The sequence below is a fragment of the Rhineura floridana genome, chromosome 1 (genome assembly GCF_030035675.1).
Source record: "Rhineura floridana isolate rRhiFlo1 chromosome 1, rRhiFlo1.hap2, whole genome shotgun sequence".
Classification (NCBI taxonomy): domain Eukaryota; kingdom Metazoa; phylum Chordata; class Lepidosauria; order Squamata; family Rhineuridae; genus Rhineura; species Rhineura floridana.
Genome location: NC_084480.1, coordinates 297,170,781 through 297,197,843, shown reverse-complemented (window position 1 = coordinate 297,197,843; position 27,063 = coordinate 297,170,781).

The following is a 27,063-nucleotide window of genomic DNA, read 5'->3' as shown; positions in this document are numbered from 1 at the left end:
CTTACTTCTTACTGCAGGCAAACAAGCATGTTTCCTTATTGCTGGCTGGGTAGAAGACACAATTTAAACTGAAACTGATAAGCAGAGCAAAGGAAAATCCAAGGGGTGCACTCTAATTCTAGTCCATAATACAATGTTCTAATATTTAACTCTTCAAGGGTCATCTTACTATGCAGACTGTTGTTGTTGTTGTTTTTAGGATCATTTAAGTGATTTTAGGGTGACTGTGATAATGAGAAATCCACCCTCAATCAGAGAAAGTGCTGAGTGAGCAGATTTAGGGGGCTCTTCCAGATGAGGCTTTTATTGTGCACTTGCTCTGTCTTACGCACTGGATTTTTCAGAGGGACCTATTCAGATGCACCTGATTGGAGAGTCACATTCCCTCCCTTAATGTATTGACCAGGTCCCAGAGTTCTTCTGGCTGGTCCAAAGGTAGTACAAGCAAACAACTGGAAGGCTATAGGTTCCCCATCCCTGTTTTAGGGAAGTTCCTATTATTTGTTCCTCAACACTGCCTATACAGACAATCTATGCAGATGGATCCACAGGAACAATCATTCCACTCATAAGAATACAATAACTGTTTCACTGGATCAGGCCAAGTTTCATGTAGTATTCTGTTTCTAACACCAGCTGTCCAGATGCGTCTGAGAAGGTCATACATAGGGCTAAAAGCTCTCAAGTAAGCTGACTGCCTTCCCTTGCTATTTGTCCACAACATTTGGCATTTGGAGATACACCGTATCTCAATAGCTGTTCATATTTTCATTTGTTTCATTTTATTTATTACATTTATATCCAACCTTTTCTCTAAGGAGCTCAAGATAGCGTATATGCTTCTCCCCACCCCATTTTATTCTCACAACAACCCTGTGAGGTAGGTTAGTCTGAGAGATAGAGACTGACCCAAGGTCACTAAGTGGGCTTCATGCCCGAGTGCGGATTTGAACCCTGGTCTCCTAGGTCCTAGTCCAATACTCTAACCAGTATACCACACTGACTCTTGACTCTTTATCTGACTCTTTTTCTGTTTGGAGGTATACTGTCTCTTACTTACTGTTCACATATCTATCAAACTCCTAATTTCATGAATTCATTTAATCTTTTTTTAAGCCATTTGAGCTAGTGGCCACTGGCACTTGTAAAACCAAAACATTTGTGCAACATATTGACTGCTGCTGTCTATCTAAAGTCAATAGCATTGAGTAGTATATAGCACATAAATATAGCCATTTTGGCTTGACTTGCAAAAAAAAGTGCTGACTAAATAAATAACTGATCAGTTATGAAATATAGCACAACTAATGGCATTGGTTATACTTGCTTTGCTGCTCATGCTTACCACACGGAAAGCTTGCATACTTAAAGCTATTATCCAGGGTCCTTATGGGAGACATTGTACTTGATCCCTTTGTGTTTCAAAGCACTTGGGAGAGTTCATATGTGTATTTATTTATCAAGAGGGATTTCCTAAGCAGCAATGGCTGAGTGATAGCAGATGTATGTGACAGGCCACTTCTGACACAAAATATATTTAGGATCAGATTTCTACAAAATCTAATCTCCCCAGTCCATGCAGTCATAGCTGTTGACCATATTATTTTTGGACCAGCCAGGTGACATCTGGGAGGTGGCAATTAAATGAAGGAAATGGCTGTGACTCTCTAATATAGCCATGTGCTATTTTGCAGAGAACTGCCTTTTCTTTGAAGAGCTATGAGAAGATATTCCTCTATTTGAGGGACCCCCTTATTTATAGGAGTGGTCCAAGTCCAGGTTAAAGATAAAGAACCTTATAAGAAGAGCAGAGGTCTTGAAATTGTTCCTTGGTGTGTACCTAGATAGCCAAATGAGCAGGTACACAGGTCACCTGGTCACAGCCTTCCCTGCTACAGTGAGAAATATTTAATTTAAATATACACTTAAATTACAGGAATTGTTTATATATTCACATATATGCATACAAATGAGCATATGTAAACGTTATGCAAATCTGTGTTGTGTTTTGTTCTCTTTTTTTGGTGATCTCTAAGTAGCCATCCTAAGCTATAGTCAGAGTTGGACCAGTGGGCACGGCTGGGGACCCTGCAGCCCTCCAGGCGTTGGTGGACACACACACACACACACACACACACACACACACACACACACACACAATCTATGCCACCTAATGCTGCTTTTAAAAAATGACATTATTTATTTTCTGACTTCTGTCACACCCTTAGTCCTAAGTTCCCAGGGCAGGTTACAAAAACTATAAACACAAAATTTAATATCACAATATATATTTTATAGCACCATTAAAAATGTAATTAATTAATAAAATTAATTAGTTAATATCTCAGCATTCTGCTAATTCAAAATAAAACAGCCAAACCCCCTAACTTAAAATGCTTGGGTCAATTCCATCCTTGCCTCTGACCCCAGGAGTCTTCAGAAGCCCAAGTGATCTCTGGGGGAAAACTTACTCAAAGAGTTCAATTGCCCTCTTTCATCACAAGACTCCACTCAGCTTGTTTTGTTTTATATACAGTACAATATTTTCTCTCCTCTCTCTCTTTTTTCTCCTCTTCCTCTTTCTCAGTCTCTTGTCATGTATACATTTCCTCCCTTATCTTCCCTTATTCAGCTGTTCTCCTTGTACAGTAGGGCCCCAATTATACGGCAGGTTAGGGACCAGACCCCCACCGAAAAGCAAATACTGCCAAAAAGCGGAACATCAATCAGCTGTAGTGTGGGGAGCTCCAGCTGACAGCGCTTGGCCCCTGAAACTGATCGATGTTCCGCTTTTCCATGCATCTCCCTCTCCCCCCGCTTGCTCGCTCACTTGCCCTCGTTATGGTGGGGGAGTAGTGATCCCCTTCCGCGGCAGGCTCCCTGCTGTGGATTGCAGGGAGGAAGCTGCCCACTTGCCCTCCACCGCCTCCCTCGCTCATCCCCCCTTTCCTGCTCCCCCTCCCCCTGCCTGCTTGCTCTCCCCCTGCCTGTTCCCTCGCTCGCTCTCTGCCACCTCTCTCACTCATCCCCCTTTGCCCGCTTGCCCTCCCCCTGCCTGTTTGTGCACTCGCTTGCCCTCCGCCACCTCCCTCGCTCATTCCCTTGCCCGCTCGCTCATTCCCTTGCCCGCTGGAAATATGTTAGGCGCTCATCTGAAAATAAACATGCAATGTATGGAAAAGTCCTGAGCGTATCCTGTAAAAAAAAAAATCAGCCCCTTAGATAGAAGACCAAATGCCAGTGATAAACCTTCATACTATGCATGAAACTGTTTGCAACACAATGCAACGTAAAGCAATACTCTAAAGGTGTGATTGTTGAGATCTCATTAAATAATAATGTCTTATTTTTAATCTCTATGATTTCACTACATAAAACTGCGCATATCAAAAGATCTTAGTGATAAAAGTCTGTCCAATAACGACACAGCAATCTTATCGCAATAATTTTAAAAGCATAAAGTCCCTGGGAAGTTCACAGAGAAGTTGTTTCAGCTACTTTATAATTCAAAAGTGTCACAGCATCCTCCACTTACATTTAATCTTCTAATTTGTGTTTAATTAATCACCCATCTGTTAATGCATTCTCGGTCTAACACCTGCAGGCATTGTTTGTCTACATTTTTTGCCTTACGAAAGCATAAGGCTATACATTATTATTAGTTTAATCATTGCAAAGGATTATTCGCACATACTTATGAGCATCAGCTGGCTCTGTGTCTACTCTTAATTATGCAAGCTCTCAAAAGAAGCAATGATGGTTGCCTTGTGACTTTAGATGACTTCAAGAAAGCACTTGACATCTTAAAAGAGGGAAATTGCACTTCCTCCTTCACTAATATGGAAGAGTTTCAGTAGTAGTTAAGGTGCTCTGAGTCCTTTATGGCACCTTTAAGAGTTCTGTGCTCATTGAGGGCTGCCAATCTGAATAATTCAGTGTGACTAGTGGGGTGTCACAAAGAAATATCCCATCCTGATTTCTCTTGTCATTGTCAAGTAGATGAAGCTCAGGAAGGAACTTTAGATTCATTATTCAGCCTAAGCAAGTCCCACAGGCATCGTAGCAAAGTCTTACACAACTGAAGTTTGCTGTTTCACCTGCTTTTCTAAAGGACACCTCTAGCAGTGCACAGCAGTTTTCAAATGCTTAATGGCAATTCAGCATAGATAATATCTCAGCCAGCATTTGGCTTTCATGGACAAACGTCATTGTAAATGACAATACAGATGCTCCCTTTGAATGGGAAACTTGCTATGTACTTCCAGTTTAGGTTGTTTCTGATCAATGGAATGCTGCTAAGTAGTTTCTGTTTACTTTTGCTTGAACTGCTGTGCTGAAGGAGTGAAAAGGCTCCATTTCAACGGTAACTTCAAAAGGGGGTAAAATGGGATCCTAGTAGAATCAGGAAAATGACCATTGGTTTACACTGAAAATACTGGCGTGAATGGCATGAATTGCCCCAAAACTATTGTGTGTCTAAATGAGAACTGTGTTTTTGACTGGTTTGTGATAAAATTTACCCACTAATGAAATGCCCAACAAATGGAGAAAATGGGTGGGGGGAAAACTGATGCTAAGGATAGGCTGGAGCAGAGCTTGGAAGTAATTAGTTACAAAAAATGAATTCCATGTAATTTATTACTTTTTTGAGGAACAAGTGGGTAATTTCTTTACATCTTCATTATAATAGAATGAGGAGTAATTTTATTACTTTTGATGAGTAATTGTAATGTTTCCAGCATTACTTTTGGGTGTTACTGGGGGTGGAGTAGGGGAAGTCTTCTACTCTAATTTGTGGATGAAAATCATGTGCCTCAAACTGGGCTTCTACACAGCATTGCTCTTCCCTTGTGCTCTGTGGGTGTTCAGGAGGCAACAAGGGAAGAGGTGGAGAGCGAGACGGGTGGAGTAGAGAAAACAATTGTTAAAAAATGGGCGTCGGTGGAGAAGAATGGAGTGGAGGGAGAAAGAAGTCGGAGGTCAAGGACGTAGATTTTTCAAGAATTCTATCCCTTCTGTAGTGGTGTCTGGGAGTTCTGCTCAAATCATGAAATACCCTCCCAGAATCCATCATACTCAGTGTTTCTTACATTGGGTAGCGGCAGAGGGAAAGACAGAGGGAGATGGAAAAATCCTCTCCTTCCCCCTGACTAGGCAAGACGATGCAAGATTCCTCTTTGGAGTGTTTAGATTTTAAGTGCTTGGCATGTGTGTGTGTGGGGGGCGTGAAAGTCCTGTGTGAAAGACTCAGGTCCTCTGAACTTCCTGGTTTTGATTCTGAAGTTCAGATGAACTCTCACATCATCACTGTTAGTGATGTTAGTGAATAATAGGGATGTTCTAGAATTCCACCCAATTTGGGTTTGGTACTGAATTTTCCTGAATTGCTGAGGATCGCATTTTAATGCAGTGAATTTATGCGGCTATTTTTGAAAATGGACTTTTTTTAAAAAAATCTGCTTCTAAAACATTGATTGTAAGAATTATCAATACTTCCTTTAAAATATCAATACTTCCTTCAAACTATTGATATTTTAAAGGAAATATCGATATCAATATTTTTTTCAAAGTGAAAAAAATCACAGATGTCAAAAGCTGCACCTAGAAGATTCAGAATGAACTCCCATCTATGTAAGCCTGTTAGGCTGATGGAATGCTTGTGAACCAGCACCGGTCAATGGATCCCATTCCCAGTGAATAAACGATTCCCATGCAACTTACCCTGGATAACTTAGCATACGCTACCTTGCAACCTGTTGATTTCTAGGAAAACCCCTGGATCAGCAAAATAACCTGGCATCCTCTTGCTAGTGAGAGTACATAATTTTCTCAGCATTTGATTTTCATTTAATATTTGTATGCTGCTTTGCCAGCAACAGCATGGAGCTCAAAACAGCTAACAACAATAACAAATTATGAAAACAAAATAACATTTCCATCCATGAAATCGTATCATGAACCACTATAGCATATCAATAAGAAGAAAACAAAACTACTGTTTTTTTAAAATAAACTAATGCAGCTCAATACTAGTAATAGTATTGCAATACTATTATAGTATAGTATAATAATCATAATGCAAAAAAACCCCATCAGAAATGGCTTCTGAGCACCAGCTTGGGGCCAGCTGACATAACCTATCTAGGAAGGGGATTTCTCACTCAGTCCAACAGTACAGTTCCAAGCAGTAGCTAGGGGACAGTTCAGAAGGAAGAACTTGGTTTACAAGGGACATATTTAGCACTAAGCTGTTGTTTCTGGTACCCCAGAATGGCTCAAGGACTCATCACTGTTTGAAAATGATTTAAATCATTTATTAGCACCTCACTGAGATTTCTACAAGCTGATTTCAAATATGCCTCCTGACACAATGGAGAAATAGTAGACTACATTTTTCTACTATGGAATGTGTTTCAGCAGCTGGATATCTCAACATGATCTTGAAAGGTTAAATCGTTTCCCCTAAAAGTATTCCAATTTTCATATAAATTTTATTACAGGAGACATTAACCCTATCTTCCTAGTTCGCTGAGTTCCCATTAGCTGAATTAGGCAACATTCTAGTAGTTTTTCTCTTTTCTTTTCAAAGAAAGCCAAGGAATCTAAGAATGTCACTATTTCTTGAGGTAAGGTCTGCTTAGATTTCTGTTAGCAGAGAGCTACAAATGATATCATGGGAGATATATTATTTTCTAAGGCTAATGAGTACAAAATATATGGCATAAATATTTTAACTCAGCATTATTGTACTGAAAAAGAACAAATACCCTCTGTTGTTTCACGCAGTTTACCAAAGAAGAATATTTTGGAACACATATATCCTATGTTGTGCGACCCTAGTTTACTGTCTCCTTTGCCTGACACCAGATGCAGGCCCTCATAGCCAGCTCCAAGACAGAGGAGTTTCCTGGTTACAAAAATGGAAGTTCTGTAGACCACAGCAACTCCTCCCCCTTGCCCCTGCAGCCTGTGCTGGTGTTGCACCTAGTATCCAGGTGGGCAAAGCTGGGTCAGATCAACTCCTCCCAGCTCACCTATGCAGGTGGTAATGCACACCAAACTGGCACCTTCATCCACAATCAAATCATGTATGAGTGCGGTTTTATTGTGTACTGATCTGGCACTAAACAACAACACACAGGCCAGTGGGCACAGCAGATGAGCAATGAGGAACCCATCCATGAGAGGAATGGGAGCAAGGAACAAGGCATAGATAGCCTTGCCCTCGTCTTCTATGGTAGTTCACCACCACCCCATGGCTATACTTCCCTCTATCCGTGAACACTGAAATTGGGGTGGCATCACCCATGTTTCTCCTTACTAAGACTCCTCCTAAATACCTGTGGGCTCCTCCAGTCTGATTTGGGGGGCTCAGAACTCTATTGAAAACTTATCTTCTGATGGAACGTATGCCTAAAAAATGGGGAATTTGAGGTTGGAAAGAAAGATTGCCCTGTTTCCACGGTTTTCAACTTAGGGATGGAAGAGAAGTTAGCTACCTAATTTGCCCTTCCTGAAGCAATATGTGAATTGAAACACAGCTATTCCTTGAAATGTACACTCCTCTGAATTAGTTCTATAACCAAAATATGTGTACAACGATGTGTAAATTAGGAGAAAACATGCAACAAATGCATATATTCAAGAAAATAGCACACAACATGCATTTTATTAGGGAAAATCGATTGCAAAAAAAGGTGCATTTTAAGCAAAATTGCATACAATGTGTGCATATTAGGAGAAACACATTCTAAAACGCTGGCAAATTTTCATTAGAACTTTTTTAAAAGCAGCAAACTAATGCAGAAATGTAGTGACCTGAACTTAAGAATTGAAAAATGAAATTGACAGACTCATCCATCCTTATTTTCACTAGATGACAGCTTTCCATTCAAACGTTTGACTTGACAGAAAGATATACATGCTTAAGGCATTTGAGAAGAATAAAATTTGAGTCAAAAGCTTAAACTTTTCCCCACCATCTCTGTCTGAATCATGACAAAACATCTCACTCTAATAAGCATTTCAGATAAGGATCTCTGACCTTTTAAAAATAAATCTTCCATTCTGGGAATACCATACAGATTTAATCATTTGGTTTCATATAGCTGGAACTAAATGAATTCTGAAAGGAAATCCAGTCATATCATTTCTTGCCTCAGATTATCTCTGAGTGTAGCAAAGATGACTTTTCTGATCTCAACACATTTCTAGGTTCTCTGTAACATCTAAATCTCTCAGAACATCTGTTGTATAAATAACTCCAAATTGCAACTGATATAGCAGAGTGAATGATTTGCATTGAGCAGCTATAACAGTGGTAAGCAGATGCTTGGCATGTAGAAGGTCCTGGATTTGCCCCTTTATTTATTTTATTTCTATCCTGCCTTTCATCTGAAGACCTCAAGGAGGCAGATATGGTTCTCCAATCACAAAACACCCTATGTAGTAGAATAGTGATTGGTCCAAGGCCACCCAGTGAGCTTTGTGGCTGAACTGTGGTCATAACAAACTAGGGGGGGCACTTGGAGAAGGCTCTCAGACAATTTTATTAGGGTTCAGCTAGGTACCAGTGGGGAAAGGTGATCCTTCTGATACTGAGGTCCCAAACCATGAAGGACTCTAAATGTAAAAACCAGCACTTTGAGTTGGGCCTGGAAACAGACCAGGACCCAGTGAAGATGAAGGACTGGCCTTATAAGTTCATAATGTTCATTCTGTTAGGATGTTACCAGCCACTTTTTGCACCAACTGAAGTTTCTGGACAATTCTCAAAGGCAAACCAAAGTAAATTGCAATAATCCAAAAGGCAATTTACCAGGGCACAGATCACATAAGTCAGCCTCTCTCTGTTAAGGAAGGATCATGGCTCTGTGATTCCAGCCTAAGCAGGAAAAAGGTGCTCTGCGTCACAGGGGCCACGTTGGGTTGTATCCAATGCTCTGCATGTATAGTTCTCCTGGTGCAATGGGACTTCTGTTTTCCCTCCTCCCTATAAGCCCTTCCCCAGATCTGTTCTGGGGGGTCCTCCTGATTTTGAGGGTATGCAGGTGGCTGGAGCAGCAGGGAGAGGAAGGCCACATTCACATTATACATTTGTTCCACAATTATTCCATTTTAAACGATCATAGCTTACCCCAAAGAAGCCTAAGAAGATTAGTTTGCAAAGGGTGCTGAGAACTGTTAGGAGACTCCTGTTTATTGCCAGAGTGGCTTAACAGTCACCATCTTCCCAGAGAACTGTAGAAATTGTAGCTCTATGAGTGGAACAGGGTTCTCCTAACCGCTCTCAGCACCTGTCACAAACGACACTTCCCAGCTTTCTTTGGGGGAAGCTATGACTGTTGAAAGTGGAATGATAGCAGAATAAATATATGGTGTGAATGTGGTTGAAGTTCTGTTGCATTCACAGAGGTCTGTTGTGCCAGTAGAGCTGCAGCATTTGGATTTGGCCCTTTAAGCCTGTACAACAAAGAGCATCCCCAAACTATGAAACTAGCTCTTCAAGGAGGATGCGTTACCTCATCCAGAACAGTCTACCCTCCAAATGGCACCACACCCTTCTACTCTGGTAGAGTATAGCATAAAACATAACCAGGGCCGGCTCCAGGAATGCCGGGGCCCTTGGGCATCAGCTTGCTCTGGGCCCCGACGTGTGTGGGCATTCGCGTTCGCATGAGCATGCAGCCCCCCCGCCTACCTGTCTCCTGTCTTTTACTATTGCCATTAACCAAGATGGCGGCCGTGGTTTCCCTAAGGGGATGAAGCCTCCACCACCGTCTTTGTTGATGGCACGCATGAGTACTATGCACGTGCATCTCTGCCATCAACTAAGATGGCGGCAGGGGCTTCAGTATCTTAGGGAAACCGTGGCCGCCATCTTCATTAAGGTAAACGGTAAAAGACAGCAGACAGGTAAGTGGGGCATGTGGGGAGACATGGGGGGGCGCGGATCACAGAAAGGGAGTGGAGGGGTGGCTGAGGGGCCCCCTGTAGCTCCAGCGGCCATTGGGCCAGTGCCTAACCTGGGCGCCCTTTAGAACCGACCCTGAACATAACATTTAAGATCAAGAATTTCAATAATGATATCTAAGTAGCTTGATATCCATGACAATTGTCTTCCCCTCTCCAAGCGCCAGGTGAGTTCTTCCATTCCACTCATGCTCTCGCTCGCTCTCGCTCTCCCCCTTTAAGATTCCTTTCATCTTTGATTTGTTATGTTTACCACAGCTTTTCCATAAGGTTTGAGGATATGAGCCACTGAAGATTTCCTTCTAATGCTAGTTAGTAAGGAAGGCTGGCAATCCCTTTTATTTTATGACGCTGCTCATCTTGGTTCCTTCCTTTCTGAAATTGGCTACAGTGCTTGCCTTATACAGCACTCCTGAGCCCCATTCCTTCAGTTTGAAGGGCACAGTACAGACCTTAGAGGCACTGAGAAGCCTCAGAGTTCATCACTTAATTCATTAACTCACTTTTATTGTGTTTCTTTTAGTTGCAAGCTGGGCTTGACCAGCATCTGCTGCCTTGATGGTGCGTTCCTTTACAGTGCATCTGTCAGCCCCAGTCTAATCAGTTTTTTCCCTTCCCACAATGAAGGAGAGAGGGATAAGAAAAACAGGCTTAATTAATACCCATCCACAGCTTCATATTCAGCAAGAGAAGCCATTTTGAAGAATTTGATCCTTTACAAAACCCGACAGTCCAAAACATTCTCCTGCTCCTGGTTTCGCCTTTGAGTTTTGATGACTTTGTTACCTGCTCAACCAAAGCAAGGATTTAAATGTTTACAAATGGCAGTGGAAGAGAGCAATGTGCTGTGAGCCAAATCATACAAATGGATCTCCACCAAAGATCAGTGGCATCTGCCATGAATTGTGAGAAAAGCACACCCGCCCAAGCAGTGCCGGCTGATGGCTGCATGTCAGTGGGGCAGTAGAATCCATGCCAAGTTTTAGTCTAAACTTGTCCTGAAAGTTCAGACTAAATCCCAGAGCCAATTCCACTGCCCCACTGGCATGGAGCTACCAGTCGCCACGGCTCCCAATGAGGCAGAAGATGGAATTTGATATGAGACCAAGAACTTTCTTCTTCACCTTTCCAAGTTTTCATGGTTGTCTTGTATGGACCATGGAAAGGGGGCAGAACTGCCAGCTTGGGGTGCAATCCTAATATCCCCCTGCCAGTGGGGCTTTGCCGACTGCTGCATTCACAGTCCTGCTACTCACAATGACTTTGGTGGAAGGGGGGGCAGGATGATTAAGCTTAGTGGTACCCAAACCGGCTGATCCCTTCCACACCTCTAGAACACCCCCCTGGCTACCACTGGTGAGCATTCCGTTGACAACACTCTGGCCTGCCCACATGTCAGCAGGCAGGAGGGGGAGTGTCACACTGACAAAGTGATGCTGGTGTCACTTTGTCAGCAGTGGGTGGCAGGACGCTGGCTTAGTTGGAAGAGGTGGGTGGAGGAGGGAACCTCCACATAATCTAACCCTTCCAGCCCAGCATAAGGGGGGACTGGATTGCTTGGTTATACTATAGGCAACTTAGTTCCTTCCTTAATGTTTATGTTTCATTTACGGCTTGGTCTGTGCATCACTGCCTCACTCCATACTTTTACGGCTATTTATTTCCATTAGGTCTCTCTACCAAGACAATGATTTATTTTATTTTATTTCTGAAATGTATACCTCACCTTTCAATGTCTGATCAGCTGTCACAGGGCAGCTTCCAGAAGAATATAACTGAAACAAAATAGATTTTCCCTCCCTCTCTTTGCCATTCTCTCCCTCTCCCATCTCCATGCGTTCCTTTGTCTGATTGTTTCATTCAGCAACTCCTCTCACTTCTGACATTTGATCAGGCATTGCCACACACTTTTTGACAATATCTTCAAATCCATAAGGACTTGAAATGTGTTTTAAAAGCTGACATTCTTAGACAGTTAAATTACACTGCTTTTTTTTGTGCTTCTGCAGAACTGCAGTACCACTTAATACCAAAACAGTCTCTAATTGGTTTACCAAAAAATTGGTAGATTTTAATACAAGTCATTTGCCAGAGGATGGGGAATGAATCCCAAACTGTTGCTGGTGCCCTAACCGTGAACAAATGACACATCCAAACTGGTAACAGCTGCAATAAAATATATTTTGGATGGTCAAAACCTTCTGGCCCCAGAGGATGGCAAGAAGATGGTAAAAGAGCACATCACATCAAGCCGAGAGTTCCTTCTTTCACTGGAGTTTGATAGAAATGATCCCCATTCTAGATAACAAGAGTTGAAGATGCACAGTGCTGTGCTTCCTCTATCATCTCTGCAGGAGAGAGAGAGAAACAAAGGAAATATGTTTCCACTCCTAAGGTGGGATGAAGAAGAAGAAAGGAGGAGCACATATGTACACATATGTCTAGCTATACCTCCTTTACAGAAGCAACAATTTGCTAAAGATGTGCATATAATGAAAAAAGAGAAGAAAATTAAAAAATGCCAAATTGACTGGCCTTGATTCTTTGTGATGGGTTACGTCACACTCTTACTACAATGTTATAACAACTCTTCAAAAAAGGTTTCTGGGAAATAATAGGGCACTCAGGCCCCTCCCCCTCCCCAAACATTGACCTCAGCATTGTCATTTTAAAAAATTTTCTGTATAAAGTTTTTATTTTTTTTAAAAACACTCCTCCAAGTACTTATTTATATAGGTACACTTTTTCCATAATCAAAAGCAGACTCCTTTAAATGGTATGTTTTAGAAGCACAGAGACTTTGCTGATTGTCTAAACATTCTAGGACACTTGAATAACATCTTGGATGGTTTTCAACAGATTGGCACTTATGCAATGAATCAGTGTTGAGTTTTCAGCTACGCTTTCTATCACCCCCTTAGCTTCTTTTGAAACATCCACACCGGCAAGAGAAAAGGGGAAAGAGTGTGGCTTTGTAGTAAACCAAAAAGCGTAGCTTGCCAATTCACCAGTGCTGCAGCCTTAAAGTCATTCACAGTGTGCCTACTCAGAACTCAGTCCCACTGAGTTCAATTATACACATTCTCAGGGAAGCATGTAAAGTAGCAGGTGTAGGGAATCTTTTCCACCCATAGGGTTGCATTGCCATATAGGCAATCTTCTGGCAGCCACAGTTGAGTGGTGGGCATGACCAGGAACAAAAGTGGGTGGAGCAACAAATGCCTCCTTATCCTCCTTCCAGGCAGGGAAGAAACATTCTCAGAGTTCCAAGATACTTTCTAGCCAGGCAAATCCATAGAAGGAGGGTGCAAAGCAGTGCCAGTAGGGTATATGGCCTGGGGAGAAGGTGTGTGCATGGAGAGAATCCCAAGGGCCAGGTAGAGAGGCCTGGAGGGCAGCATTCCTCCCCTGGGCCTGAGGTTCCCCATCCCTGATTTATAGGATTGTCGTTTCTGTCAGAGCTTGGAAACGTTACTTTTTTAAACTACAACTCCCATCAGCCCCAACCAGCATGGCGACTGGATTGGGCTGATGGGAGTTGTAGTTCAAAAAAATAACTTTTCCAAGCTCTGGTTTCCATCTGGAGCAGTCTCATTGATGAAAGCGTCAGCCCTGTGGACAGTAACTTAGGGGTAAGTCCCACTGAATTCAAGGGACACTCCTGCATAGGATTGTGCTGTAATGTGAGGGTTCTTGAAAACTAAGAGCAAAACATTTCAAGTTCTGCTTTAGTGTTTTGCTTTGTTTTGCACCATAGTTAGTAGCTGAGATACACATTTGATGTGCCTCATCTCCTGCCAACACATAAGAACCAGTTTAGATAGATAAGTTATTTGCTCCGCAGACTTTTAGACACAAGAAAAATTATGATCTGTTATACAGAGAGAATATAAAATAAATCCAACCAATTCAATCACTGATCATTAAAACAACCCACCACATGCATAGAAAAAATGTCGTATATGTCCTGCTGCAAAGGCATATAGAGCCACTTTTTACAAATAGATATAGATAGATCTATAGTTGTTGGTTGGTAAAAAATATTATTATTTGGCTTGACCAAAAAGAGCACCATCAAGAAATAATCCAGAAATCTGTGTATTATCTCCTTACATATAACAGGCAAACAGTCCAAAATACAAAAGCTCTGTTCACACATTCACATTCTGTTCACACATTCAAGTTCTGTTATTTATTTATTTATTTATTTATTTATTTATTTATTTATTTATTTATTTATTTATTTATTTATTTATATCCCGCCCTTCCTCCCAGCAGGAGCCCAGGGCAGCAAACAGAAGCGCTAAAAACACTTTAAAACATCATAAGAACAGACCTTAAAACACATTAAAACAAAACAATGTTAAAAACATTTTTTTAAAAAAGCTTGAAAACATCTTTTTTAAAAAGGGTTAAAATATTATTTAAAAAACCATATGAACAAGCAATTCTAACACAGATGCAGACTGGGATAGGTCTCAACTTAAAGACTTGTTGAAAGAGGAAAGTCTTCAAAAGGCGCCGAAAAGATAGCAGAGATGGCGCCTGCCTAATATTCAAGGGGATGGAATTCCACAGACTATATGGAGTGGGAAACAAGATTGTGAATGCTGACCACACTCCTGTTCTCCATTCAGCAGAAAAATATATATGGAACTCAACTGTATATGCCTTGGGTTGTCCATGTGACTGAAGGTCCCTGATTCTCCATACAACTGTACACATGAACAGGTTTGTAAAACCTCCCAGTGACCATGAAGGAGGCAGGGCAAGAGATAGCTGATCCTCAAGGTTCATTTTTGAATTAACCTGGAAACTAGGGACTCCTTGGAGGAGAAGCAGCGTGGTTTCCCTGTTAACATCTACTTTCAAGAGCCTTCAGACTCAAACATTCCAGCCTTAAGACCAGAGGCCTCCACATCAGTTTCCTGGGTTCTTTGCTGCCTCTTGGACATGCCCTCATCTTGCCCAGGACCATAAGAATGGAGGATGTGTTGATACAGGGAAGAACTTCAGAGTCACTGGAGAAGTACCCTGTCAGAAGTACCTGAGTCAACTTGAAAGCAGGGGGAAACCTATGTAAGCATCTATCTGGATTAGAACCTGACTGGGAGGCAGGTATGGGTAGAGCCCCCAGCTATGTAAGCTCTCAGTCTGATCTGAATCTTCACTGAAGCAATAGCTTCCTTGGAGCTCCAGGTTCTAGTACATAGCTCTTTATGAACCAAGGAAGTGGAAACAGGTGCAATTCCACCCCCGGTCACCTTCAGAGATGCATTTTGATAGTATAAATGGAAGTTAAATTAAATTGAATGTCTTTATAACACCTAAACTACAGAAAGCGCATCTATGGGAACAGGAGTAGTCCCATATGTTGTTGGACTACAGTTCCCATCATCCATGCCCACTGCCCATGCTGCTGGGTGATGAGAATTGGAGTCCAACAATGTCTGGAGGATATCATATTGATTACTCCTGTGCTGGAACCTTATAAAGGTCAGGGTTGTCCTTACAGGAACCTTTATAAAGTCATGTAAATCATGATGAGATTCAATCATATAATACCAAGTTATTGACTTGACTTTGGAGAGCAGAAAGAGATCAATCCAAGCTTAAACATCAGACTGAAGCCCACCTCCCACCTCCCACCTCCCACCCCTGATGCAATGCTATGTATATTTGTAATTCAGAAAGTATGGACCCTAGAAATGTCACTAGTCTTAAAGCAAGCAAGCAAAAAAAAAAGTCTATGAAAAAATGTGGCATTGTGAGGGAAGGGAGATTCCACACTTCCCTAACTCTGAATACAAACTGCAATGACATTTATTTTTTGGGATTTCTGTCCACCCACATTTTGGAAGCATACTAGAATGATGTATCCATATTTGTCACCCATCAAACCATAGTAGTCACCATGGTAACAGCCTAAAGCACCATATCTGAACAGGTTTCAACAGAATGTTCCTGTAGGGATGGATGAACTCATACAGACCCATCTCAGTTAAGAACATAAGAAGAGCCTGCTGGATCAGGCAGTGGTCCATCTAGTCCTGCTTCCTGCTCTCACAGTGGCCAACCAGATGCCTGTGGGAAGTCCGCAAGCAGGACCTGAGCAAAAGAGCACTTTCCCCTCCTGCGGTTTACAGCAACTGGTATTCAAAAGCATACTGCCCCACCCCCCACCCCGTGCCGCCAACAGAGGAGGTAGACAGTTTGGCTGGCAAAGTTCCCTGCACCATACTGAGTGCTTGGGTTACTTCATCCCTGTCTGTTTCTCATGCCCTCTCACCATTCTGCAAGGCATCTCCTGCTGTTTTTAACAACTCTTGCTCATTTGAGTTTGCTTTCCTTTATGCTTAGTACTCCTGGGAACCTCAACACCTACTTGACACCACTTCTTCCTCCTCCTCCTTCAAATTCTTTCTCAAACCCTGCAGTTTCCATGCAGGCTTGGGATTAATTCTTTAGGACTCATCTCCACCTAACTGAATCCTACCAATGTGTAAATGTATTTTCTCACATTCATCCATATTACCCTTGCTTCTCCCTTTCCTTCGTTTGCTCTCCTCCCTTTATAATCTCTCCTCTGTTCAGAAAATTGAAACGGTCCTCAGGGCAAGGACTGGTCTTGTTAGTGTATGTTTGTTTATTTTTTAAAAAATCTAAACCGTTTTTCAAATTAAAAATCCCAATGCAATTTACAACTGTGGATTAAAACATATCAATGCAATAAAACTATAATGATAAAACACAGCAGTGCTGAAAACTGGCATTAGTGGTCGGACAATGCCTGGGCAAAAAGTAACTTCTTAATAGATCATGGAAACTTATCAGCATTGGTGTCCATTGTATTGTAGGGGGAAATTGGTTCCCCCAAGTAGTCACAGTAGCAGGGAATGCAAGATGGAGTTCTGCATGGCATGGCATGGCCACCAGACCATCCTCCCAAGATCGAAATGATTTAACAGGTCTATACGGGGGAAGGCGTACTTTCAGGTAACCTAGTCCAAATTTTCTCAGGGCTCCAATCTATTTATTTATTTTATAAAAGTATTTATATACTGCCCTCTTGCAAAACACCAGGGTAGTATACAGCAATTTAAACAGTGTTTAAAAGTGACACATTTTGTACAGCAACATAAAAACATTTAAAACCAATAATTGTCAAAATCGAAGCCTTAAAGCAGGCTCAGTAGCAAACTGGCAGCCAGTGCAGCTCTTTCAGCACAGGTGTTAGGGGTACAGGGCCAGATGTCGCACTCAGCAGTCCAGCTGCTGCGTTCTGCACCTGCTGTAGCCTCCAAACCAACCTTAATTCCAGCTCCACATTACAGTGCCATATTACAGTAGTCCAGTCTGGAGGTTACCAATGTGTGGGTCACAGTGGCCAAGCTCTCCATATCCCTCTGTTGCTTAGTAAAGTGCCACATATATTGACCGTTCTCTAGAGATATAACAGTAAGAAACTTCTATGAAACTTTTAACAAAGCGCAAAAAACATCTCCAGAAGTGGATACTTAGCCGTATATGCTGTGTATGTGTGTATGTAAGAGAGGAAATGTTTCTGTATCTGTACATTCCGTTGTGAGCAGGTTGAAGAAACCATGCTGCGATTTCTAATCATACAATTTCCACTTCATCATGCAAATAAATCACATCAAATTCACAAATCCATCTAAAATATCTTGACAGGTTTCTGCAATTGGAGGCCTCATTTAACAGGAGCACTTAGATAAGAAGGTTGTGGTTTTACATCTTCGTCTTTTTGTGTGTGTGCACCCAATTAATGTATTAATATCGGGTAGAAAACAAACTTGTAAGCTATACTCCAGCCCAGTATGATGTGAAGGCTGGCAGAGCACAGCTAAAAGCACTATTCATCCTGCCAAGAGTTACTCTGATTGACTAGGAGTCTGAAGCTCAGAGTTGGAATTCAGCTAAAAATCCTCCACAGTTATGAAGGGCCAAATGAATCCAGATAAAATGCAATATTGAGAGCAACAGATGACTAATGGTTCTAGAGAGCATTGAGATAACAGTAAAGAAAAGAAATGGGTGTGTGTGCATGTAACATTCCAAAATTTAGATGTGGGAGGATATGAATAATTATGTGATAAACATTCTCTCATAGCCCAGGGTCACCAGAGTTTCACTAAGGCCACATTTGCACCTGACATTTAATGCAGTATAATACCACTAACAGTTATGCCTTCCCTCAAAGAATCTTGGGAACTGTGGTTTGTTAAGGTGCTGAGATTTTATGTATGTATGTATGTATGTATGTATTTATTTATTTATTAGATTTATATCCCACCCTTTCTCCCAGTAGGAGCCCAGGGCTGCAAACAAAAGCACTAAAAACACTTTAAAACATCATAAAAACAGACTTTAAAATATATTAAAATGAAACAACCATTAAAAATATATTAAAACAAAACATCTTTAAAAACATGTTAAAAAGCTTTAAAAACATTTTTTTAAAAAAATTTAAAAAAATATTAAAAAGCAATTCCAACACAGACATGGACTGGGATAAAGTCTCTACTTAAAAGGCTTGTTGAAAGAGAAAGGTCTCCAGTAGGTGCCAAAAAGATAACAAAGATGGCACCTGCCTAAAATTAAGGGGAGGGAATTCCAAAGGGAAGGTGCTGCCAAACTAAAGGTCCATTTCCTATGTTGTACAGAATGGACCTACTGATAAGATGGTATCTGCAGGAGGCCCTCATCTGCAGACCACAGTGATCGACTGGGTATATAAGGGGTAAGACAGTCTTTCAGGTATCCTGGTCCCAAGCTGTATAGGGCTTTGTACACCAAAACTAGAAACTTGAACTAAGCCAGGTAGCTAATAGGTAGCCAGTGCAATTCTTTCAGCAGTGGGGTGACATGCTGGCGATACCCTGCTGCAGTAAGCAGTTTTGCCACTGCATTTTGCACCAGCTGCAGCTTCCAGACCAACTGCAAGGGTAGCCCCACATTAATTCATTGGCGATCACTCGTGGCCGAGCAAGATTGTCCTCCAAGACAAGGTCTTTGCTTGGAAGATGCCTGTGCGTGAATTTGTTTTATGTGGGGAGATCGGTGCACAATGATCAACACACAATCTTGACAGAAAAAGGCTTTGATCCAATGGCATGGATATCACGATGATTGGAAGTCTTTTATCTGCAGCAGCCTTCATCCGCCTTCACAACTGTTGTAACATACACATTGTTATCCTCTGCCTGTTCTGCTGTTGAGGACTTTCTTGGATCATTCTTTGTCTGGTTCCTCTCCCTTGACCTTACCGCCATGGGTGACCCTGCTGGGAGTACATGACTTCCGACAGCATCGCTCACAAGGTTCATTGGAACATGCAAGCCCACTCACCACTACAAGGCACATTACAGTAATCCAGCTTGGAGGTTACCAGTGCATGGACAACAGTCATCAGGCTATCCTGGTCCAGAAACGGCCATAGCTGTCTTACCAGCCAAAGCTGGTAAAAGGCATTCCTAGCCACTGAGGTCACCTGGGCCTCTAGCAACAAAGATAGATCCAGAAGCACCCCCAAGACTATGGACCTGCTCTTTTAGAGGAAGTACGACGCCTTCCAAAGCAAATAACTGACCATTTATCTGAACTCGGGAACCACCAAGATTATTGGCCCTCATCCAGCCCACCACCAAGTCCAGGCAGTGGTCCAGGGCTTGCACGGCCTTTTCCAGTTCAGATGTTACAGAGAAATAGAGCTGGGTATTGTCAGCATACTGCTGACACCTCACCCCAACTCTCCTGATGACAGCTCCCAAGGGCTTCATATAGATGTTAAACAGCATGGAGGACAAGATGGTACCCTGCGGCACTCCAGGGCATAACTGCCAAGGGGCTGAAAGACAATTGCCCAATGGTATTCTCTCAAAACTACCCGGGAGATAGGATTGGAACCCCTGGATAACAGTGCCTCCAATACCCATCTCACCAAGTCAGCCCAGAAGGATACCATTGTCAATAGTATCAAAGGACGCCGAGAGATCAAGTAAGAAAAAGGGGGTAACACTCCCCCTATCCTTCTCCCAATAAAGTCATCCATCAGGGCAACCAAGGCCAATTCAGTCCCATAACCAGGCCTGAACTCAGACTGGAATGGGTCAAGGTAATTATTATTATTATTTATTATTATTATTTATTAGACTTTTATACCTCCTGACTAGCAATAGCTCTCTGGGCGGTGAACACAAGAAATACAATAAAATCACATAGTATAATACAACAAAAACATATAAAATAAAATAATCTAAAATCAATCACAGCAGATTTTAAAATTAAGTTAACTTAAATTAATATGCCTCAGAAAAGAGGAAGGTTTTAACTTGGCACCGAAAGGATAACCATGTCGGCGCCAAGCGCACCTCCTCGGGAACACTATTCCACAGTTCGGGGGCCACCACTGAGAACGCCCTAGATCTTGTCACCACCCTCCGGGCTTCCCTATGAGTCAGAACCCGGAGGAGGGCCTTCATAGTAGAACGTAGAGTACGGGCCGGTTCGTATCGGGAGAGGCGTTCCGACAAGTATCGTGGTCCCACGCCGTATAAGGCTTTATAGGTTAATACCAACACTTTGAATCTGGCCCGGAAGCATATTGGTAGCCGGTGCAGGCGAGCCAGAACAGGTGTTATATGCTCGGACCGCTTGGTCCTTGTTAACAATCTGGCCGCCGCAAAGGCAGCCCTACGTAGAGCGCGTTGCAGTAGTCCAAACGCGAGGTTACCAGAGCATGAACAACTGATGTAAGGTCCTCCTTACTCAAGTAGGGACGTAGCTGGGCTACCAACTGAAGTTGGTAGAATGCATTCCGTGCCACTGAGGCTACTTGAGCCTCAAGTGAAAGGGAAGAGTCTAAAAAGACTCCCAGACTACGAACCTGCTCCTTTAGGGGGAGTGTAACCCCATCCAGGACAGGGTATGTATCCACCATCCAATCAGAGAAACCATCCACCAACAGCATCTCAGTCTTGTCAGGATTAAGCCTCAGTTTGTTAGCTCTCATCCAGTCCATTGTCACGGCCAGGCAATGGTTCAGCACATCGACCGCCTCATCTGAAGAAGATGAAAAGGAGAAGTGGAGCTGCGTGTCATCAGCGTACTGATGACAACGCACTCCAAAACTCCTGATGACCGCTCCCAACGGCTTCATGTAGATGTTAAAAAGCATGGGAGACAAAACCGACCCCTGCGGGACCTCACACTGGGGGGCCCATGGTGTCGAGCAATGTTCCCCAAGCACTACCTTCTGGAGATGGCCCGCCAAGTAGGAGTGGAACCACTGCCAAGCAGTACCTCCAACTCCCAACTCCGCGAGCCTCTCCAGAAGGATACCGTGGTCGATGGTATCAAAAGCCGCTGAGAGATCAAGGAGAATCAACAGAGTTACACTCCCTCTGTCTCTCTCCTGACATAGGTCATCAAACAGGGCGACCAAGGCCGTCTCAGTGCCAAAACCAGGCCTAAAACCCGATTGAAATGGATCTAGATAATTGGTTTCATCCAATAGCGCCTGGAGCTGGCCCGCAACCACTCGTTCCAAGATCTTGCCCAGGAATGGAACATGCGCTACTGGTCTGTAGCTGCTGAAATTTTCTGGGTCCAAGGAAGGTTTTTTCAGAAGTGGTCTCACCACCGCCTCTTTCAGACAGCCAGGGACCACTCCCTCTCGTAAAGAGGCATTTATCACTTCCTTGGCCCAGCCAGCTGTTCCCTCCTTGCTAGTTTTTATTAGCCAGGAGGGGCAAGGATCCAGTATCGAAGTGGTTGCACGTACCTGTCCAAGTACCTTGTCCACGTCCTCGAGCTGAACCAACTGGAACTCATCCAATAAAACATGACAAGACTGTGCTCCGGACACCTCATTAGGATCAACTGCTATAAATTGGGAGTCTAAGTCCCGGCGGATGCATGAGATCTTATGCTGGAAGTGCTCAGCAAACCTATTACAGTGGGCCACCGATGATTCTACCGTCTCCTGAAGGCCTGGATGGAGTAGCCCTCGGACAACTCTAAAAAGCTCCGCTGGGCGGCAAAGAGATGACTTAATAGTGGCAGCGAAATGTTGTTTTTTCACCGCCCTCACCGCTCCTACATACAGCTTGGTAGAAGCACAAACCAGCGCATAATTGCATCCATCGGGAGTTCGTCTCCATCTCCGCTCAAGCCACCTCCTATCTTGTTTCATCGCTCTCAGCTCTGGAGTATACCAAGGAGCTGTATGAGCTCTACACAGGAGAGGGCGTGCAGGAGCGATCGTGTCAACAGCCCGGGTCATCTCCACATTCCACAGATCAGACAGGGCTTCACCAGGAGCGCCAGTCCTATCAGCCGGAAAATCCCCCAGAGCCCTTTGAAAACCTTCAGGATTCATTAGTCTCCGGGGGCAGACCAATTTAATAGGTCCCCCACCCTTGCAGAGGGGAAAGGCTACTGACAGTCTAAACTTCAACAAGCAGTGATCTGTCCATGACAAAGGGAGAGATGTAAGACTCCCCACTTCCAGATCACTATCCCCATGTCCAGTAGCAAATATAAGATCTAGAGTATGCCCCGACACACGTGTTGGACCACTAACATATTGAGACAGCCCCATGGTTGTCATGGCGGCCATGAAGTCCTGAGCTGCCCCGGACAAAGTTGCCTCGGCATGGATGTTGACATCCCCCAGTACTAATAGTCTGGGGGATCTCAGCAATACCTCCGAGACCACTTCCGTCAGCTCAGTTAGGGAAGCCATTGGGCAGCAAGGTGGGCGGTACACCAAAAGGATTCCCAGCCTGTCTCTCTGGCCCAGCACAAGGTGCAAACACTCCAGACCGGTAACTGTATGGTCATGGTGCTTGGTGAGTGAGATGGAACTCTTATAGATGACAGCAACCCCACCTCCCCGACCCTCAGATCTACCATGATGCTGGACCAAGTACCCCGGTGGGCAGAGCTGGGAGAGACTAACTCCTCCCTGCTCACCCACCCAGGTCTCGGTTATACATGCCAGATCGGCTGCCTCGTCCACAATCAAATCGTGGACGAGGGAGGTTTTATTATATACCGATCTGGCATTTAAGAGCACCAACTGGAGATCTGAGAGTTGGCTGAGAGGACAACCAACGACCCTGCGGGTGTGAGAAGGACCGGAACCCAGCACAGCTACCACACGTCTGGGCCGCGTTCCCCTTACCTGGCACATCCTTCTCACAACGCCATACCTCCCTCTGCCCGTTACTACGGTAATTGGGGCCCCCTCAAGTCCCCCCGCTTGATGGAAAAACCTCCTTCCGAAGCACATAATAAAACTTATATATACAAACACTTATATGTGCAAACAACTTATAAATACAAACATACACACTCACTCACAACACACACTCATATACACACCCACTCATCCAATTCAGACCCACACGTCAAACATAGTCCTGCACTCTGTGCACGCAGACACCGGCTCCAAGAACTCTCTTCTTCCCACGAAAAACGCCACCCTCGAGGAGTCCAGATGATAGTGGTGGCGAGGAGGCATGGGCCGCCGATGGGAAGCATAGACCGTAATGGCGGGGACGGAAAAACACAGGCCGAACAGCGGCAAGGAAACACCAACTGCAGCAGAAAGAAAAGCCACAGCGGCAACAGAGCACAAGTCACGACAGGAGACGAAGCGCAGCAACAGCAGCAGCAGCAGAGGGCACAGCCGCGGTGGCGGCGATGGAAAAGCACAAACCGCGGCAAGAAGCGCCGCAGGCCGCAGCGGCGGCAGAGCGGAAACAAGCCGCCCAGCAATGACCAGCCGCAGCCCCGACGAGCGGCAAAAGCGGCCCAAGCCACAGCAAGGAAGAAAGCGGAGCCCAGCAACGGCGGGAACGAAAAGCACGGCAGCAGCGATGGCGGAGGCGGCAACAAAGAACACAGACCACAGCAGCAACAGAAACGACAGAGGCGACGTCAGTAGGCGACAGCAGACAGGACCCACACAAGCCGCGGCAGAGAGCACAGCCGCAACAACGGCAGCAGAAGGCACAGGCCACAGCAGGACGTGCAGCAAAGAAGGTATGAGGCCTCGCTCATCCCCGGCTTCAATTTCTGAGGCTCCCGGTTCCAGATTCAGCCGCTTTCGTCCACAATGCAACATAATCACTGCTCCAAGTTTCCCAGGGCAGAGGAGAAGTGGGTAACACCAAAAAACATTCATCCGCCCACATACTCCCATAAAAGCCCACGATGTTAAAAAAAAAGATGTTAAAAATAGATGTTAAAAAGCTGTTAAAAATAGATAAACGGCAGAGCTCCAGACGCAAGCTCCTCCACCTAAGCCGCCATCTTACACCTATATCTGTTCCATCCAACAGTACTTGCAATTGCTGCGCCACAGCAGTGGGTATTTGTGACTGGGCAGCAGTTGTCACAAAGCAATGGGTCCTGGGTGGGCTTTTTCAAGAGCTGTCAAATCACCACCTCTTTCAGGATGGCTGGTAACACTCCCTCCCACAATGATGCATTGACCACACCCTGAATCCACTTGGTCAAACCTCCTTGGCAAGCTTTAATAAGCCAAGAAGGGCAAGGGTCGAGAGGACACATTGCTGGCTGCATAGTTGAAAGCACCTTGTCCACGTCATCAGGCTGCATCAACTGAAACCGTTCCCAAGAAGTTGCAGCAGACGTTGCACTGGACACCTCATTGGCAGTTACGGTAGATGTGGAGGGGGCATCAAGATTGCTAGGGAAACAAGCAACTTTACCCTCAAAGTGCCTTGCAAACAATTCACAATGAGCCTCTGAAGAGTCCAAAACTCAATTTCTTGGAGTTGATGTCAACAGACCCCTGATAATATGGAAAAGCTCCGCTGGTCGACTACTTGAGGATGCGATGGTTGCAGAGAAGTAGGCCTTCTTCGCTGCCCTCACAGCTGCACTGTAGGCACAGTAATGATGTTTTACTCATGCCTGATCAGCCTCACAGCACATTTTTGCCACTTGTGCTCTAGCTGTCCAGCCTGTTTCATTGCCCTTAGCTCACTGATGTACAAAGGAGCAAATCTGGCTCCACAATGCTGGAAAGGGTGTTCAGGGGCAATGACATAATAAATGTCTAGTGATATATATCTATAAATATATTCATCTACATCTCACACCTGATATACTGTATATCTAGTGTCTAATTGAAAAGTGGCATGACAAAGCAGGCTATGCAAGTCGTTCATTTAACTTGTGCAAATATTTACCACTGGGCCATAGCTCAGTGGAAGAGCATCTGCTTTGCATGCAGAAAGTCCCAGGTTCAATTTGCAGCATCTCTAGGTAGGTCTGAACCCCTGGAAAGCCACTGCTAGCCAGTGTAGACAGTACTGTGCTAGATGGACCAATGGTCTGAGTCAGTATAAGGCAGCTTCATATGAGCGGATAAAGCTGATGATTTGTCATATATTCCAATTAGTGATAGGCGAACTCCATCTGGTTCAACTCAGAATTCTTGTGGTATTTATGAGCGTTCACCAACAGCATTTGGAAGAAGCTCATCTGTTTTATGTCCCAGCTCATAATGTTGCTGCATGCATGCTGATGGCAATATATCAATATTTTCCCCAGGGAATTCCAGTTTGGTTTCGTAACTGAACCTGGGACCTCTTCCCCTACAAAGTGTGTACTCTGTCACTGACCTAGGCCCTGCCCACACACTATGCTGTTAGGTCATCAGAGCTATTCATTGGGGTCAGTTAATTAATAAAAAAGGTAAAGGTGTCCCCGCACTTATAGTCCGAGTCATTTCCGACTCTTAGGGTGACATCTTGCGACGTTTACTAGGCAGATCGTATATATGGGATAGGTTTGCCAGTTCCTTCCCTGGTCTTTCTTTATCCCCCAGCGTATGCCGGGTACTCATTTTACCGACCACGGATGGATGGAAGGCTGAGTGGACCTCGACCCCTTTTACTGGAGATTCGACTTCCTCCTTCCATTGGAATCGAACTCCGGCCATGAGCGGAGCTTCTGCTGCGTTACAGCCTCTTACCACTCTGCGCCACGGAGGATCTTTGGTTAATTAATAGGCTTATTAGTTTTTCAGCTCAATACTGATTTCACTAAGTGCTGATTTCATCCATGGATGAAAGATACAAGGACGATATGAAGACATTCCATCTCACTTATTTACCTGCTACATTTCTATTTCTATGTTGCCCAATAGCCAAAGCTGTCTGGGTGGTTCACAAAATAGCTGAAAGCCAGGTTGGGAATGGGAAAGGGTCAGGCAACCTCTCCATGCATGCTCTTCCTGTACTCAGATTCACAGCCTACCCAGGCTGCCGTGGGTTAAAAAGAAATGTTGAGAAAATGATCATGGAATTCCACCTACCTTCTAGTCTGAGATGCAGATTCCTTAGCTAGCATCCATTTTCCTGACACCATCCGAACTTAGCTGAAGTGACAGGTCACAGTAGCATGTGCTAATAAAGTGCTTACTATGAATGTAAGCAAGACTTAGGCAACTGTCAACTCCACAGCCATTTGGGTAAATCTGAATACCAGTCCATTGTCAAACCAATATTACCATCTTTCACGTGAACTTTCAAATAGCCTTTTAAGTTGGGAAGAAAATCCTGCTTGTCGCACGAGTGCACAAAGAAGTATGCAACACCAACATTTGCTCTTTTTACATTTTGGCAGCATCCCCAGAACATGTCCAGGAAAACATACACACACACACCTATAGGGAAATAATGAATGTGATGCATAGACTAAAGAAAGAACGGGGTGTAACACCCCCATTCTAACATGTCATGTAAGGGCTTTTAATAGCACAATTTGACAACATTTGACTGGTCACATTATCACCAAGAGGCACTGGATAGGATGTGCACACACTGTCTTCTTCAAGGATGACTGAAATACTGTAAGGAGAAGGAAAGGTGATGTTACAGATGACAGGAATGGGGGGGGGGAAACTAACAGGAAATATATTTTAAAGATGGAAGAACTGCTTTACAGCAATATTATGCCAGCCCACTGAAATGTTTAAAAATGAAACAGATGTATCATGGCTGTCAGATACCTATCTTCAGGGCCAGTTCT